Consider the following 19,703-nt stretch of genomic DNA (forward strand, 5'->3'; position numbering starts at 1 on the left):
AGAAGAAAAAGATTGTAGTGAAAAAGGGCAGTCTTCTACAAGGCAAAATAAGTTATCTGGCGCTGCAACGTACAAAAATACTTTCAAAAATAGCTGGAAAGAAATTTATCCCATGAAAACTGTAAAATATGACCCTCATCGCGCTTCTTGTGTATGTATCCCTTGTTCAACAGAGTCACCATGCCATCACCAAGGACCTGCAGATGTGAAAAATCATCGTGCAAGTGACAAACGTAGAGCTGAGAAGGCAGCTGCTAATTAAAATAATAAGCACAAGAAAGATCAAAAGCTTAAACCTGACTTGGTTGTTGTTATCTTATGTTATTGACTCTAAGGTTCCGCTGTTTGTGCTTCTGACTTGATTGGTTCCGTTATTTATGATCTAGCTTTGAGTTATATTTATACAATATACATTTGTTCTTTTCTATGATAAAAAAAAAAAGATTGATTTCAAATTTTGGAACAAGGCCAGCAATTTCGGGGGAGGGAGTAAGTCGATTACATCGACCTCTGTACTCAACTGGTACTTATTTTATCCATCGCCGAAGGACGACCTCGACAGCATATGAACTCTGAATGTAAAGACGGACGCAATGCCGGAAACCGAAAGAAGTGTTTGTGTCTGTGTTTGTCCCCCATCCATCATCGCTTGACAACCGGTGTTGGTTTGTTTACGTCCTCATAGCCTAGCAGTTCGACAAAAGACACCAATAAAATAAGTACAAGGCTTACAAAAAAAAAAAAGTACTGGGGTCGATTCATTCGACTAAAAAAAAAAATCTTCAAAGTGGTGCCCCAGCATGACCGCAGTCTAATGACTGAAAAACAAGATAAAAGATTGGTTTTAAGCAGAACAATTGCCAATTATGATAGGCTGCATTGGCAAAGTATCAGGTTGAATAAAAAGTAAGCAACGTAAAGCGTTGCTTACTTTTTATTCAACCATGAAAAAGTTGTACCGGCTTTTTGCAGAGTTTTGAATCTTTTAAAAACATTATTTTTTTTGCAATTGCCTGATAATACAGACGTAGACTTGCTCAAATGAATCAATAAATTAACATTGATACGTTTTTCACCGTTGTTACAATCATCTGAAATGGAGCTGTCAAAGCGCGATATTCGAGCAATTTTGCTATTCAACTTCACAAAAGGACGGAAAGCGGCTGAAACTGACTTGCGATATCAACGAAACGTTTGGTGAGGAAATGACCAGTGAGTGGTCAGCTCGAAAAGGTTTAAACGATTTCGCTGTGGAGACCTGAGCCTTGGAGATCGTGAGCGTAGTGGACGCCCATCTGTCATCGATGACGGTCAATTAAAGACCATCATTGAGAAAGATCCATGTAAAATCACTCGAGAATTGGCAAAAGAACTTCAAGTTAGTCAGAAAACTGCCTGCAAACCATTTGCATGCGATCGGAAAATCAAAAAAGCTCGACAAATGGGTACCACACTATTTGAAGGAAATCAGAAAATGTGCAGATATGAAATTTGTTCATCGCTTCTTCTCCGTAACCAGACCGATCCATTTCTCGACCGTTTTGTAACTTGCGATGAAAGGCGGATTCTGTACAATAATAAAAAAAAAAAAACGTTCTTCACTGGTTGGACCAAAATGAAGCACCGAAAACCTTCCCTAAACCCGAGCTCTTCAAAAAGAAGGTTATGGTGACTGTTTGGTGTTGTACTGCTGGACTCATCCACTATGACTTCTTAAAACCCGGAAAAACCATTACTGCAGAAATATATTGCCGTGAAATTGCTAAAATGAATGAAAAACTGCTACCCCTCCGTTCCAGACTGGTCAACAGAAGGGGGCCAATCATTCTTCATGACAATGCTCGACTCACACGTTTCACTAATGACGCTCCAGAAGTTGATGGAACTTGTATACGAAGTTCTTCCCCACCCAGCTTGTTCCCCCAGACCGTTCTCCTACCGATTATCACTTTTTTCAAGCACCTTGATGGTTTCCTGCAAGAGAAGGAGTTCAAAATTCAAACCGATGCTGAAAGTGCGTTTGAAGAGTTAGATAGACAGATAGATAGACAGATAGATAGACAGATAGATAGACAGATAGATAGACAGATAGATAGACAGATAGATGGGTAGGTAGGTAAGTGGGTACATAGACAGACAAACAGACAGATAGATATAAACTGATAGACAGATTAGATAGATAGATAGGTAGGTAGATGGATGCACAACAAAAGCTTGGGTGAAATAAAACGAAAGAAACAAAGAACGGAAACTGCTAGAAACTCAGATTTCAATTGGCAATTTTCTCAGGTTGAGCAGCTAATTTCGTGTTAAGTTGTTAACATATTTAGTGGAAAGGAGCATTAAACTGAATACATATGTATATCCTCCAACTCTTTCCTGTGTACTGCACATCGTTCCGACTTCAGCCGGTTCCTATCGTATATCAGTTTTTCAATGAATGAGAAAAGATTGCTATTATACACGCATGTATCTTTTCTCTTTCATCTTTTACTTGTTTCCGTCACTGGATTTGAAGCGATGCCAAAGCATTGCCTTTAAAGGGTTTAGTCCAGTGTTTCTTAACCATTTTTTTTTTTTGTACTTATGGACCCCTTTGATTCCTATTTACACATTGGATGTACCCTTCTCGCCATCCGATGTTTGAAAAAAAAATCCTATTATACTTTTATAATTAAATATTATTTGGAATTGTTTCGTAGAAGTATAACCGATTTATTACTCTTTTTACCCTTTTACTTGTTTCAGTCATTTGACTGCGGCCATGCTGGAGCACCGCCTGTAGTCGAGCCAATCGTCTCCAGGACGTATTCTTTGTAAGCCTAGTACTTATTCTATCGGTTCTTTTGCCGAACCGCTAAGTTACGGGGACGTAAGCACACCAGTATCGGCTGTCAAGCGATGTTGGAGGAGGGGAGACAAACACAGACACACAAACATATATACACACATACATATATATACATACATACATACATATATACGACGGGTTTCTTTCAGTTTTCGTCTACCAAATCCATTCACAAGGCTTTGGTCGGCCCGAGGCTATAGTGGAAGACACTTGCCCAAGGTGCCACGCAGTGGGACTGAACCCGGAACCATGTGGTTGGTAAGCAAGCTACTTACCACACAGCCACTCCTGCACCTATTGCACAATTTTTAACAACAAACTCTTATATAGACCACCCCTACCCGGGGTCATATGAACCCCGGTTGAAAACGACTGCTTTAGTCGAACAAATCGCCTCCAGTCCTTATCTTTAAAGTCTGATACTTATTTTGTCGATCCCTTTTGACATAAACAAACCAACACCTTTTGTCAAGCGATATGGGTGGGTTGGTGGGTGGGTGGGATAAACAAAGACATACATTGATATAATATATATATATATATATATATATATATATATATATATACATATATATATATATATATATATATACATATATATATATATATATATATATATACATATATATATATATATATATATATATACATATATATATATATATATATATATATATATATATATATATATATATATATATATATATATATATATATATATATATATATATATATATATATATATATATATATATATATATACATATACATATATATATATATATATATATATATATATACGACGAACTTCTTTCAGTTTCTGTCTATCGCTCACAGGGCTTTGATCGGCTCGGGGGCTATAGTAGAAAGCACCTGCCCCCAAGGTGCCGCACAGTGGGCCTGAACCCACAACTGCAACACTCGCTCCTACACGGACAACGATCAAACTGGGAAGGATGAAAGGTAAAAATCAAACCGCAGTCGTGGAGTTTTTTTTTTTTAACTTCGAAGGCCGGAAGAAATACCGCAAAGCATTCCTATCCGACGCTGTAACGGCCCTGCCAGTTCTCTCGGTATTATGTAACAATTGTTTGGAGAATAAATAATTTAGAGATGCCGATCGCATGAATAAAAGAATAACGAAGTTGGTGTTAATATCTTCAATGCGAGGAGCATTAAATAGCTAACTGCATATGAATATGCGGTTGCACACACACACACACACACACACACATACACACATATCCACACAAGCATATAAAGGCACACACTGTCTCGCTCTCTCTCACACATTCTTTCTCACACACTCTCTCGTTCTCTTTTTCTCCCTCTCTTTTATTCAGAGAATATGCGGTTACACACACTGAATAAAGGTTCACACACACACACTCTTTTTTCTCCTGCCCTCTCTCACTTTCACAAATGGCCACACACTTATACATACACATTTAAAAGCACACAAATTCACTCTCTTTCTCACACACATACACAGAATATGCGCCCACACTCAAACGAACATGTAAAACCACACACACTCACGCACTCTCTCTCTCTCTCGCTTGCAGAATATGCGGCCGCACATAACCAAACGTGTAAAAGCATTACGCATGCACACATACATACACACACACTTCCTCCCCCCCTCTCGCTCTCCCTCCTCTCTCTCTCTCTCTGTCTCTCTCACACATACACACAAACGCACACAGACTCACAAGAAGCATTAGTCACTGACTAATATCTTCATTTTTCTGGTGAAATGGCATAAAAATCCACACAGTGAGTTTTATAGTTTTATAACTGTAAGGTTGTTTAATATTATTGATCTTTTGAACAAGGTGTTGCTGTCGTTGTTTAGCCTTTAAGGTCAGTCTGATCACGTTCAAGTAAGATAAAAAAAAAATGCATTCCAGCTGTGATCATCTCCTGAACCCCCGACCCCCTCGCCTCAGTATTGCGAGAAACTTGGTTCCCAACCATCTGGTCTTGGGTTCGGTATCACTGCGCGGCACCTCGGACCAGGCCCGTCGCCAGACTCTGATACCCGAGGATTTTTCAGAATATTCTGGGTGGACACTAATTTGTAATAATGCTAAAGTAGGGTCACTTAAAGTGAAGTAAACCCGCGGGTGCACCATTGAATAGTGAGGGGGTGGGCAGCAGTACTGTCCAGTTGCCTTGGGCAAATGTCTTTCAGTTATAGCCCCATGCCGACCAAAGTATTGTTAGTGGATTTCGTAGACGGGAACTGAAAGAAGCATGTTGCGTATACGCACGCACGCATGCGCGTACAAACATGTATTTGTGTGCCTTTGTGTCCCTCAAGACACAATCCTGGATTAGGGGAGTTGCTGGTTTAATTTTCGTTGTCCTTGCACCAATGGTCTAGGAGTTAACGAACATAAAAACGTAACGGATAGAGAAACATCACTCAAATTTATAATAGGATATGTATGTATATATATATATGTATATATACACACATACACATATACATATCCTATTATAAACTTGAGTGATGTTTCTCTATCCGGTGTGTGTATATATATATAGAGAGAGGGAGAGGGATAGAGAGAGATAGGGATAGAGATAGAGATAGAGATAGAACACTGAATCATTCAAAGCCGGATGTCTTGAAGACAGTAAATCCTGTTTAGGAGATTTCTTTGATAAATTTTATCAGATCGAAAGACTACGTGGAGGCTTTTCCACGTTGGAGAAATTAAAGCATGTACAAGATGGATCGAACTAACAGAATGAATGTATATAATTGTGGTGGATTTGAATTTTAGCTGTGGAAGGTTTCTGATTTTTGAAAGGGTCGATTGTTGGAAAGGTTCTCTGTCTTTAACTGGTTTCAAAAGGAAACGTCGAATTTCCTCACAAAAGGTATTTAGGATAAAGTTTGTTATAAATTTTCTTATTTTCAACTGACAAAGCATATGTGTATGCATACGAATAATTGTGCGTGTGTATGTTATGCTTGCATGTATATATATATATATATGCATGTGTATTTTATAATTTATGCTTGGGTAATCTATATTATGTGCGTATTATGTTATATTGGTTTCACATTTTGGCACAAGGCCAGCAATTTTAGGGGAGGGTAAATCGATTATATTGATCCCAGTGTTCAACTGTTACTTATTTTATTGAACTTGAAAGGATGAAAGGCAAAGTCCATCTCGGTTTCATATATATATATATATATGTATGTATGTATGTATGTGTATATATATATATATATATATGTACATACGTACGTGTTTGTGTGTCTATATGTACGTGTGTGTGTATATATATATATGTATATATACTTACATATACGTACCTAACTACCTACCCCCTATTTGTATGCATACATAATACATACATGCATGCATGCAAATATTAAAATTAGTTTAGCATCAACAGAAAAAGAACTCAATTTTTGTGCAATATTTACTTATTACGGAGAAATTGTTGCCAGTTACTTTATAGTTTCGCCACTGATAGTTTCATCAGGTTGTGTGTTCTCTACATGTTGTAGGTGCTTAGTGGAAGTACAAGGGGGTCCCCTAAAGTAACCGGAAACGTTCTCTGTGGGACAAACCCATGTAGTTCAGGCTTCTGCCGCTAGAAGCCTCTTGATACCACCCTCAGGCATCAGTCTGCCGACCGGCGTCAGCGTTTGAAGTCGTACTGTCACGTGCTGCGTCTTTGTTTTACAGTGCTTTTTCTCTGTTCGTCGATTTTTGCGATGGCTGAAACGAAGGAACAATGTGCTTCCGTGAAATTCTGTTTTCTGCTGGGGAAAACGGCAGCCGAAACAGTTGTCACGCTTCAAACAGCTTACAAGGATGTTGCCTTGAGCAAAGCACAAGTTTACGTGTGGTTTCCACGCTTTAGGAACGGTCACTTGTCGCGAGAAGACCTCCCGGACGAATGAAAACATCATAAAAATTCGTGAACTGATCTTGGAGGACCGTCACCACGCAATCGACGAACTTGTTGATATGACTGGTGTGTCCTGGAGCTCCTGCTAACGAAATTTGAGCGAGGAATTGCGAATGAAAAGAGTTGCAGCAAAATGTGTGCCTCGCTTGCTAACGAAAGATCAAACGCAGTCACGACTTAATGCTTGTTTTGAACTGAAAGAACAGTTGGAAGTTTATCCGGACCCATTCCGAAGTTCATCACTGGTGACGAAAACTGGTGCTACTTAATTTGCAGATGTAAAAGAGGTGAAGGAAAAAAAAAACTATGGAGGCATCAAAAAGCATAATTTTGCAAGAATTCCAGCGCTGCTTCGAATATTGGAAAACCGCCTGGAGCGATGCATTACTTCAAATAGAGAATACTTTGAAGGCGATAAAAGTGTAACCATGTAAAACTAAATGAATGAATAATATTGCAAAATTCCGGTTTCTTTTTGGTACCACCTCGGATAATAATAAGGCAAAGTTAAAGTTAGATGGCACGATTTGATGGATTGTAGAGTTCTAAAGTTAAATATATTATTTGAGAAAGAATTAATTAGGAATTGTGTGTGTGTGTGTGTGTGTGTGTTCGTGTGGTAGGACAAGAAGTGGTGAAAGGTTTGGAGATATTTCTAAATTATCTTTGGCTTTTGTTCTTCAACAATTAGATTCCTTTGGCGCCAAATGTCCTGCAAAAGAAAACGAGCCCGCACATATACACGCGTGCGCACACACACATACACTATACATACATACTGTATGTGTGTGAGTTTAAATTGCGTGTTAACGTACTTAAACCAGTGAGCCAAAATTGATTTTTAATTGATTGAAATTGCACTCGAAACGAGGCAACCAAACAGTCTCTACGTGGTCCCTCAGTCTGCTAAAAGTAACAACCAGATCACTGTCAAATCATATCTTTAAAAAATCACACCTTAAAAAAAAAAATGGCAGGACGCAACGAATATTGTAAAAACCTAGATTTCAGAAAATAAAATGGAGCGTTCGCTCGTCACCTCGTGGCTTGTTGCTAGACAACAACAACGGCATTGTTTTGTTGTTCTTGTCTCCAACGTTTTTGCCCTTTCTCTTTCCTCCATAAGTCGAACTGCAACATTAATTGTATCTTCCACTTTCTAGACGGTAAAGTATGATTTGAGGTGATATGGCTATTATTTTTAGCTGACCGAATGACTACGCAGAGACTGTTTGATTGGCTCGTTACGAGCGCAATTTCAATCGATTAAAAATTAATTTTGGCTCACTGGTTTTAGTACGTTAACATGCAATTTGCTCCTAAATACCACGCATTTTGTAGACAATAAGCAAAAGAAACAGCTGCCAACACAATAACTTAGAGCTAGGTTTTGGCCCATTATTGGCTGAAGCCATGTCTAACTTAATAGCACCACTGAATGGTCTAAGTTACGTTTTCCGACATTGGGTCGTTTGCCTGGTATTCTTTTAGATTATTTATCCAGTCAATGTTTGAATGTTATAGGGTCTTTATTTTTGTTTTCTTCGTAATAATGTTGAGTAAGACAGGACCAGTCGAGGTAAAAAAAAAAAAAAAAAAGTTACGTCGCGATGGTATGTGATGTAAGCTCAATTTTCGTGTGGGAAAAAAGCGTATATTTCGTGGGACAAGCTTGTGAACCTGTAACCGGCATCGCTTGTATTTTCCGAGGGACAAGTTTGTGAACTTGTAACCGGCATCGCTTGCTTTTTTTCCTTTTCTTTTTCCCTCTATTTTTTTTTTTTAAGTTGTAGGTCAAAAGATTTTAAAATAATTTTGAAATCTCGAAATGATACGAGCCCTGACATAAGTTAAGAACTGCTGTTCTGCACGATTGCTCCCTCTGTCAGAAATGACAACCAAATCTCCCTCAATTCACACCAAACCACTTTAAAAAATGGAAGGACACATTAGACAATGAAATTCTAGTTCCACTGTCTGGAAATAAAACTGGATTGTTATGGGAGGAATATCTTTGATCGTCGATGACTTGGTTTTTTTCAGCGCCGGCAACAACAGCCACAGTGACTGCTACGAAATAAATCGTTTAAAAATCAGCTGGTTCTATCGATTGGTTCTCGACAACCAAAAGATATATAAACTACATGCAATTCGATTAAAGATTGTTTCTCTTTCTCAGAAATAGAAAGCTCTGTAGCGTGCGTGCGTACATATATTTATGTGTATGTAATACATACATACATACATATATACATACATATTGTGAAGATCTAGTTGAATTGGACTTTGAAACTGCTCACAGTATGGAATCACACCATGAGTTATTTTTTAAATGCTTTAATACGCGCGCGCACACACAGACATGTGCATACATACATACATACATATATAATAATAATTGGAATGGTAGAGGCGCAATGGCTCAGTGGTTAGGGCAGCGAACTCGCGGTCGTAGGATCGCGGTTTCGATTCCCAGACCGGGCGTTGTGAGTGTTTATTGAGCGAAAACACCTAAAGCTCCACGAGGCTCCTGCAGGGGATGGTGGCGAACCCTGCTGTACTCTTTCACCACAACTTTCTCTCGCTCTTTCTTCCTGTTTCTGTTGTGCCTGTAATTCAAAGGGTCAGCCTTGTCATACTCTGTGTCACGCTGAATATCCCCGAGAACTACGTTAAGGGTACACGTGTCTGTGGAGTGCTCAGCCACTTGCACGTTATTTCACGAGCAGGCTGTTCCGTTGATCGGATCAACTGGAACCCTCGACGTCGTAAGCGACGGAGTGCCAACAACAACAATAATTGGAATATATATATTATTTTATTCTTTTACTGGTTTCAGCCAGAGGCTGGGGGAGGGGCATGCTGGAGCACCGTGTTTTGGGGCCTCCTTTCGTTAAAAAGAAGCGAGTTGGACGAAGCTGCTCTTCTTTGTGCCTCCCTGCCTTGATGTGGGCTCGCCTGGAATTTCAGATAGAAATTTCTCCAGCTACTTTTTCAATGTTTCCACACCTAGGCCTTGCAGATCTCTTAGGTTCCTTGCTAGGACGTTAAACAGTTTTGGTCCCTTCAAAAACCCAATCTGTTGCAATACTGGGTCCTTATCTGAGATGAAGAAGACCGGATCTTTGGTTGTATGCAGTGCTGCCCTGTTCGGTGGTTGGTATAGCTTTTAATTCCAAAGTTGGTAGCTAGACCTTCCAGGATCTTCCACATGATCGTCACTGCATACCTTTCTCGCCTTCTCTCCAGGGAGTAGAGCTTCAGTTCTTGTAGCCTCTCTCAGTAGCTCATCTGTTTCCCCGAGTCGATCTTCATTGTGTAGTGGCGCTGGATTGCCTCATGTTCTGTCACCAATTTGACGCTCTGTGGCGACCACAGTTAAGACCAGTACTCCAGACGACTGAGGACAAATGTCTTCCATACGAGTAGCAAGTGTGTGTGTAGTATGATATGATGAGAGAGACATGATAAGACGAAACGATTATATGTGTGCGCGCGCGCGCCTTCGTCTTTGTCCATTTCCGCTGTTTCATGCAGCCTTTGCCTCGAAGTTAGGCATTTAAGCTGGACATCAATTACGCCAGCCTCACCGGCACGAAAGCACTATGGATTTCATATTTTCCTCGGATAAATTTCTGCAAAACACGGTAATACGATAAATTACGGCAAAACACGGTAATATAACAAGAAAAACAAATGGCTGCTTTGGTTTAACAAGAAAATAAGATATTATAGATATGTGCTCTGGTTAAATACGTTGGGTCGCCCTTCGTTTTCAGCGATGAGCGTTCTCTTGTTAGAACAACCTACGTTAAATTAACGTGTGAGTGGCTGAGTATTCCATTGATATGAATACTCTCTTTCCTTTGCGTAATTCTTTGGCCGAAGCAGTTTGACATAATGTGTAACAAGGCTGGAACTTCGGTTCATGGGGGCAATCCACTCACTGTGGGCACCACACTATATCTTTTACCTTTTACTTGTTTCAGTCTTTAGACTGCGGCCATGCTGGGGCACCGCTTTGAAGTATTTTTGGTCTGGTACTTATTCTATCAATCTGCTTTTTAAAGGCTGGGACTTATTCTTTCAATCTCCTTTGGGTCAGGGACGTAACCACACCAACACCAGTTGTCAAGCGGTGGTGGGGGACAAATACAGACACAAAGACACCAGTTATTATGTCAAACTGTCGTATGTCCAAATTCGGCCAAACTCGTTTTTGTTTTTTTTTTCAATATTTATTTTTGCTTGCAATATCCGGTTCTTTTGGTCAAACTATCGTATCTCCAGCTGCTTCAGATGCCAAGATATCAAAAATTGCCAAAGTGTAGTACAACAGTTTTGCTATAGAACGGTGAAACTATGTTTTCGTTTTCTGAAAAAGCAACGTTTTGGACTTACGACACTTTTGCATAATAGCAACGATATATTGTATATATACGGTGGGCTTCTTTCAGTTTCCGTCTACCAAAACCACTCACAAATCTTTGGTCAGCTCAAGACTACACTAAACGACACTTGCCTCTCAGGTGCCACGCTGTGGGACTGAACCCGCAACTATGTGGTTGGGAAGCAAGTTTCTTACCACACAGCCACTCCTACGCCTATTATCAATCTAATTTCACTCACAAGCTTGGATCGAGCCAAACCTACGGTAAAAAACATTTACCGAGGATATTTATTATGTTGTGAGATCAAACACAGACCTCATGATTGCGAAGCAAACATCTTAACCATCTGGCCGTACCTGTTTCCACAGATAAATGTACACACATATATAGACCCACATAAATACTCTCTCGATGTGATTTACAGCCCTTAACCAGCCCCTATGACCAAAGAAGCTCCAAACTGATCCTTTTGTCGTTTTGTACGAAATACCATTTATTGACATATGTAAGACTACTAAAACTACATTGTCTTATGTGTCCTTTTATTTAATACAATACGGCGTGATTTAAGAAGATTTGACTGCTATTTCTAACCGCTTGAACAGCCACAACATGATTTTTCATTGACGTATTTATGATGAAAAATAGATAAACGATATAATTGGTGAGAACTATATAAAAAAAAGTGTTTTAACCGTGACCATCCCGTTTTTTGTTTGCGAAGCATAATGAATCTAAGACTATATTTATACGATGTGTCCTTTGTCATTCTTTTTTTTTTTCTCTTTCAAGAGTAGTAGAATGCGTACTTTACGGGAGATTCGGTTGCTATTTTTAGCATTTGGTAGTTGACAGTTACGATGACGTAAGCCTCGTCTCTAAAGTTAAATGGCCTAGAAACAGGAAAAAAAGTTGCTGTTGACATTTTTTTTATTACCTACGTTCTTCCACTCACGCTGAAGGTTTTTTTGAAACCGTTTTTCACTAATTCGTTCTGCTGGCTTGGCTAGTCTTGGTGGTTTTTCAATAGATGGATAGATAAAGGTAGAAGGGTAGGATGGTGAAGACTGGATAGTTAAATGAATGGCGGGTTGCTGAAAAATTATCCGAAATTTCTGAGGTCAGACTATTAACCTTCCGTACTCGTATCTTCAATTCTATCTCACTTCTCTTATGCTCTCTTGCACAATCATTCCTCTCTCTCTCTATATATATCTCTCATTCTCTCTCGTTCTTCCTCTCTCCCTCTCTCATTACACCGTAAACTATCTCATCTGATTAGTTCTCTATTAAAATCGATGTCTACTACAATTGTCTGTCCCAACCTTCACCACCGTTACCATCACAACGACCACCACTTTGATATCGACGTTGATCATCATCATCGTCATCGTCATCATTATCATCATCATCATCATCATCATTATCGCTATCATCATCTTTGCGGTGTCGTAATCATTACTCTATTTCATCAAATTGTCATTCTATTTTTCTTTTGAGACATTTATATAGGTATGTGTGTAGGTATATATATATATATATATATGAATGCATTTGTCTATTCCTCTCTCTTTCTCTCGCTTCTCTATATACATACATGCACTAACGTACACACACACACATACACATAGACACGTACATTTACTTAAAATGTCTGTTATTTACCTACCAATATCTACCTACTAACCTATCTATTTATCTGCTTTACATTTCCTCTCCTGATCATATTTTCTATTTACAAATTTATGTAGGAAAATATATTCATTTATTTAAGAAAAATATGTTCTTTCTTGTTTGAATATATATTCAATAACTATATATATATATATATATATATATATATATATATATACATATATATATAATGTATGTATGTATGTATGTATGTATACTCTTTTATTCTTTTACCTGTTTCAATCATTTGACTGTGGCCATGCTGGAGCACCGCCTTTAGTCGAGCAAATCGACCCCAGGACTTATTCTTTGTAAGCCTAGTACTTATTCTATCGGTTTTTATGCCGAACCGCTAAGTTACGAGGACGTAGACACACCCGCATCGGTTGTCAAGCGATGTTGGGGGGACAAACGCAGACACACACGCGCACACACACACTCACACACACACTCTCACACACACACACACACATATATATATATATATATATATATATACACACATACATACACACATATATATATATATATATACATATATACGACGGGCTTCTTTCAGTTTCAGTCTACCAAATCTACTCACTTGGTCGGCCTGAGGCTATAGTAGAAGACACTTGCCCAAGGTGCCACACAGTGGGACTGAACCCGAAACCATGTGGTTGGTAAGGAAGCTACTTACCACACAGCCACTCCTGCGCCTATATTCATGTACAAATTAAATTTACCAGAAACTTTTTCTATTGCAAACAATGTTCGTTTTAATATTGCTTTTTTTTATATGGGGTAATTGTTGCATTTACATATGCATATTAGCTTGCATGCAGTAATACACACACACACACACACACACACACACACACACACACATGCATGTACAGACACACAGTTATACTCACACGCTCATCATACTCACAAATACAATTACACACGCAGTCTTCCGTGTTACATTAGAAAGATTTACAAGAATAAATCTCAACCAGCTTTAAGAGAATACCCTCATTACAATATATTTAATGTTTTTTTGGTCAATAATAATAGCTACATCACAACTGGCTCCAAAAACCATCTTCAAACCGAAACATTGTTGCATAATGCAACAGCCCAACTTCTACCAGCCTGATACATATATATATATATGGCCGCAGTGAAATGACTGAAAAAAGTAAAATACACACACACACACACATGTACATACATACATACATATATATATATATATATATATATATATATATATATATATATATGTATATATATATGTATGTGTACACACACAAGCACATTGAGGGAACCTATGGAAGATGTAGCCTCTTACACGTACTTTACAATGCCATTCTGAAAATAAACAATAACATCATTGAAATCTTGAAGTTTTGAGATAATGCCAGATTAATTCAAGACAATATGAATATAGGCACAGGTGTGAGTAACTGTGTGGGTTCAGTCCCATTGCGTGGCACCTCGGGCGAGTGTCTTCTACTATATCCTGAAGCCAACCAAAGCCTTGGGAGAAGATTTGGTAGATGGAAACTGAAACAAGCACGTCACATTTATCATTTGTGTGTGTGTGTGTGTGTGTCTGTCTGTTTGTCTCCCATCACCATTTGACAACCGGTGTTGTGTCGTTGTGTCTACGTCCCCTGTAACTTTTACAATTCAGCAAAAGAGACAGTTAGAACAAGTACCAGGCTTAAAAAAATTTAAAGTATTGGGGTTGATTCATCAGACTAAAGATTCAAGGCAGTGCCCCAGCATGGCCACAGTTTAATGACTGAAACGAGTAAAAGATTAAAAGAAAATTTAACTGAGTAATCTGAATGCTAAAGGGTTATAACACACCAAATAAGTTAGCATTGAATCAGTGACGCCAAACAGGCGGTGCCAAAACATTTCAAACTCCTACATGTCTTAGCAGCTAATTCACTTTGTCAGCTGCTGTTGAACTAAAATGTGTTACATAGACTACACAATATATAACAATTGTTGACACAATGAGTAGGTGGGTGTATATATATATTGATCAGGAATGGATAAAAGAACTTCCTAGTCTATTTATATGCCACCCATTCAGGATATAAATTTATATGCGTGTGTGTGTGTGTGTGTGTGTGTGCATGAGTTTGTGTATATTAATGTATATGTATTTATGTATATATATAGTTTTATATGTATACATACATGTGTGTGTGTGTATATATATATATATATTTATCTACCTATCTATTTATCTATATGTATATGGATGTATATATACACACACGCATACATTATGTGTATATATATGTATATGTATATGCATTTATATATACATCCATATATATATGTATGCATACATACATACAACATACATATATATATATACATATACATACATATATATGCATATACATACACTTGTATACATACACTTGTATACATACATATATCCATATCTCTCTATCTACTTATCTTTATATATATATATATATGTTTGTATGTGTGTATGTATATATATATATATATATATATATATATATATACACTTGTACATATTCTGTTTGTAGTGGCAGATGATTGGGCCGAGTAAGGAGGTTGTAGTTGTAGTAAGGAGACATCTTAACAATCTCTTCCACTTGGTTGGTCAGTGTTAAGAGATTACTGAAATAGTTCTCATGGAATCCAGCTTACTTTATCAGCGCTGTGGTGATGTTGGTAGCGGTGGTAGTGCTGGTGGTGGTGGTGTTAGTGTGGAGGATGGGGCTGGGGGCAGAGAGAAAATGCAGTTTTTTTTTTTTTTTTTTTTTTTGCTTGCTGTTGTTGTGGGTGGTGGTGCTGTTGGTGAGTGTTGAGTATTGTTGGTTTTTGGTATTGATGTCTTGTTCCAGGTCAGTCTTTGAATTGAATAGATAGACACTTGATGGAAAGTATGCACTCGTTCCAGCCATGCCCACCACGTCTTTTAGTGTATCTCGGACTATATTCATCGAGATCAGCTGAATCATGATTGAGCTGGAGGTAAACAACATTAACAACATCAGCATCATCAATAGGCGCAGGAGTGGCTGTGTGGTAAGTAGCTTGCTTACCAACCACATGGTTCCGGGTTCAGTCCCACTGTGTGGCACTTTGGGCAAGTGTCTTCTACTATAGCCTCGGGCTGACCAAAGCCTTGTGAGAGGATTTGGTAGACGGAAACTGAAAGAAGCCTGTCGTATATATGTATATATATATATATATGTGTGTGTTTGTGTGTCTGTGTTTGTCCCCCCAACATCGTTTGACAACCAATGCTGGTGTGTTTGCATCCCTGTAACTTGGCGGTTCGGCAAAAAGAGACCGATAGAATAAGTACTGGGCTTACAAAGAATAAGTCCTGGGGTCGAGTTGCTCGACTAAAGGTGGTGCCCCAGCATGGCCGCAGTCAAATGACTGAAACAACTGAAAGAGTAAAAGAGTAAAGAGAGAGTATGTTTCCATGATCCATCCAACTGTAATTTTTACAAGACAAGATTTACAACAGATGTGACTGTGTGGTAGAAAGTTTACTTTCTAAACCACATGGTTCAGGTTTCAATCCTATTGTGTGACACATTGAGCAAATATCTTCTGCTGTTGGCATGGGCCAACCAAACCCTTGTGAGTGGATTCGGTAGGCAGAAACTGAAAAAAGGCGGCAAACTGGCAGAATCATTAGCACGCCGGGCGAAATGCTTAGCGGTATTTCATCTGCCGCTATGTTCTGAGTGACGGGGTGGATGACTGTTGAATGATGGAATGAATATCTGTTGAGTGAGGAAACTAGACGGTTGTAGAGTCTAAGAATGAATGGCTTTTGAATGATGGAACGAATGACACTTGAAAGGATAGGTTTGTGATTGAGTGAGGAGATGGATGACTGTTGGAATGAAAGGAATGAATTACTTTTGAGTGATAGAACGAACAATTGTCGAGTGAGGCAACGAAAGACTGATAAGGTGAAGCAAGTTCACTGTTGAAGGGGGTCTGATTGTGGACCCTGCAGCAAGCAAACAGTGAAGTTGTTGTTGTTGTTGATAGTGATGGTGATGATGATGATGGTAATTATGTTGGATGGAAATGATTTGGAAGCAAACGAGAAAAATAGTGATGGTGATTGTGATGGCTACTGTAAAAATGAAAACGACAATCATGGTGAAGGTGATGATATTGCCGATGATGATGATTATGACAATGAAGATAATGGCATTAGCCATGATAGCTATGACGCTGACAACGACAGTGATGATTTCAGCAATGGTGGCATTGTGATGATGATGATGATGACGATGATGATGATGATGATGATGACGTTGATAATGAATGATTATGTGGTGTTAGCAACGAGGATAAATTTAAAATAATAAAAAAAAAAAGATGTTGCTGATGATGGTGATGATATAGGGATGTTAAAGTAACAAAGAAGAAAAAAAAGAAGAAAAAAGAAAAAAGACCCCCCCCACACCTAAAAAAGATAAAGAAACGATAAAGAAAAGAAAAGAAAACGTTTTTTGCATAACAATAATTGCAGAAACAATAACAACACCACCACCACCACTACCACCACCACCACTACCACTACCGCCTCTACCATTTCCACCACTGCTACTGACATTAACAACAACAGCAGCAGCAGCAGCTGTTAGATTTTTATTGGTTTTTAATCTTCTGAAAGTCCTTCCTTTTTTTTCCCTGTCTGTTTTGTTGTTGTTGATGTTGGCATCAATGAAGAAGAGTAAAATAAAAACAGCAGTCACACATATATATACACACTCCCTCACTTATATACAAACACGTACAGTATATACACACTCCCTCACACACATACAAGCATACACTCTGTACATTTGTGTGCACAGTCCCTCACACGTATACAGATACACACTACACATATGTATACACACTCCCCCACATATGCAAACACATGTATATACACATTCCCTCACACATATACAAACACACACTGTATATACACATTCCCATACACACACAAACATACAGAAATACACGCTGTACATATAGACGTCCCCTACACACATATAAACATACATTCACACACGTTTATACGTGTATATTCATAAAAATGTGTGCATTGTATACACAAAATGCACCTGTCACACACACACACACACACACACACACACACATATATATATATATACATACACAAAAATGCACATGGATACAGACATATATATATACACATTCATGTATAAAATAAGCACATATACACACATACAAATACAAACACATACAGAAAAACAAATGTACATACATACAGACATACAAACATACTCAAACAGACGTACACAAATGCACATGTTCATTTGCACACACACACACACACGTTCACTTAAAATTCATAAAATATATAAAACAAACAAGTATTGAAGTGTACATGCATACTGATGTGTTTACACATATGCGTACATACATACTCACACATATACACAGATACATACATACACATACACACATGTACATGCATACATAGATGCATATATATATATATATATATATATACACACACACACACATACTGCCATTCATATATTGACACACAAGCCTTAAAACATATAAACACTGAATCCCATACATACACATTCATACACATATACATACATGTTCTTATACTTGCACATTAACACACACATATGTACACACACCTTTGAAAGAGCTGACTTGCAGATGCACATAGACAAACCTGTACAGACGTGTTCATTTGCAGTTACATACACATATATGCACACGCACACGCACACGCACACACACACGCACACGCACACTCACACACTAAACACATGCACACAAATGTGCATGCACATACACACCTGCAAATGTATATTCAAATAAACACACACACACACATACGCTCATACACTAAACACACACACAAATGCATACACACATACACACCTGTAAATGTTTATACAGGTAAACTAACACACACCCACACAAATCATACACACACACACAAACACACACATGTATATGTACACATACGCACATACATACGCACTCGGAGTCTTTGATGAAATATAACTCATTATGCTATTGTTACCAATTGAGGGAAATGAGAGGTAAAAAAAAAAAAGAAAAAAACGAGGTGAATCGGTGTGTGATGGAAATATTAATGATGATGGTAGGGGGGGTGCTGATGATTGTGCTTATGATGATGATGAGGGGGGTAGAGGTCATATGGGTAGTGACAGGGGTGGTGGTGGTGTGAGTGGCCATGCTGGTGACAGTGATGATGATGGTGGTGGTGGTGGTGATGCTTGTAGTAACAGTACTGGGGATGATGGCGGTGGTGGTGGTGGTGGTGGTGATGGTGATGATGCCAGTGATGATGATGATGATGGTGGTGGTGGTAGTGTTAGTAATGGTGGTGTTGGTGGTGGCGGAGGTGATGTTCATGGTGGTGATGGTGATAGTGGCTGTGGTTTTGGTGGAAGTGGTAGTGATGGAATGATGGTGGTGGTGGTGCTACTGCTACTACTGCTGCTGCTGCTGCCACCGCTGCTGCTACTAGCAGTGGTTGTCGTTGGTTGCGATAATGGTGGTATGGGCGACAGTATTGATGACAATGATGGTGGTGATGGTATCGATAGCAGGCGGTTGTGGTGGTGGTCATATGCATATGGTGATGTTGATGATGATGATGTTGATGGTGATGGCCACAAAGGTGGTGGCATATGAAGCTGCTGTCGGTGATGATGATGATGATAATGACGACGGTGGCAATGACCACCATATGTATAAGATAGTGTTGACGATGAAGGTGTTAATGATGATGATAGTGATGATGATGATGATGATGATTGTGGTGGTGGTGGTCATGGTCGTAGTGATGGTGG

General features: G+C 38.7%; 1 protein-coding gene across 6 annotated transcripts in view; it reads left to right on the forward strand.

The window, feature by feature from the left end:
• The window catches only part of LOC106874611 (glycoprotein endo-alpha-1,2-mannosidase), an 83,679-nt gene that overhangs the window by 25,870 nt on the left and 38,106 nt on the right, over positions 1–19,703 (forward strand). The window contains exon 1 of one of the 6 annotated variants that reach the window (XM_052974279.2): positions 11,453–12,298. The exons of the other annotated variants lie outside the window; for them this stretch is intronic. The gene's annotated coding sequence lies outside the window, so the exon portion shown is untranslated. Of the gene's footprint in view, positions 1–11,452; positions 12,299–19,703 lie in introns of those variants that run through there. 6 annotated transcript variants of the gene reach the window in all.

The sequence above is a fragment of the Octopus bimaculoides genome, chromosome 18 (genome assembly GCF_046866305.1).
Source record: "Octopus bimaculoides isolate indiv1 chromosome 18, ASM4686630v1, whole genome shotgun sequence".
Classification (NCBI taxonomy): Eukaryota; Metazoa; Mollusca; class Cephalopoda; order Octopoda; family Octopodidae; genus Octopus; species Octopus bimaculoides.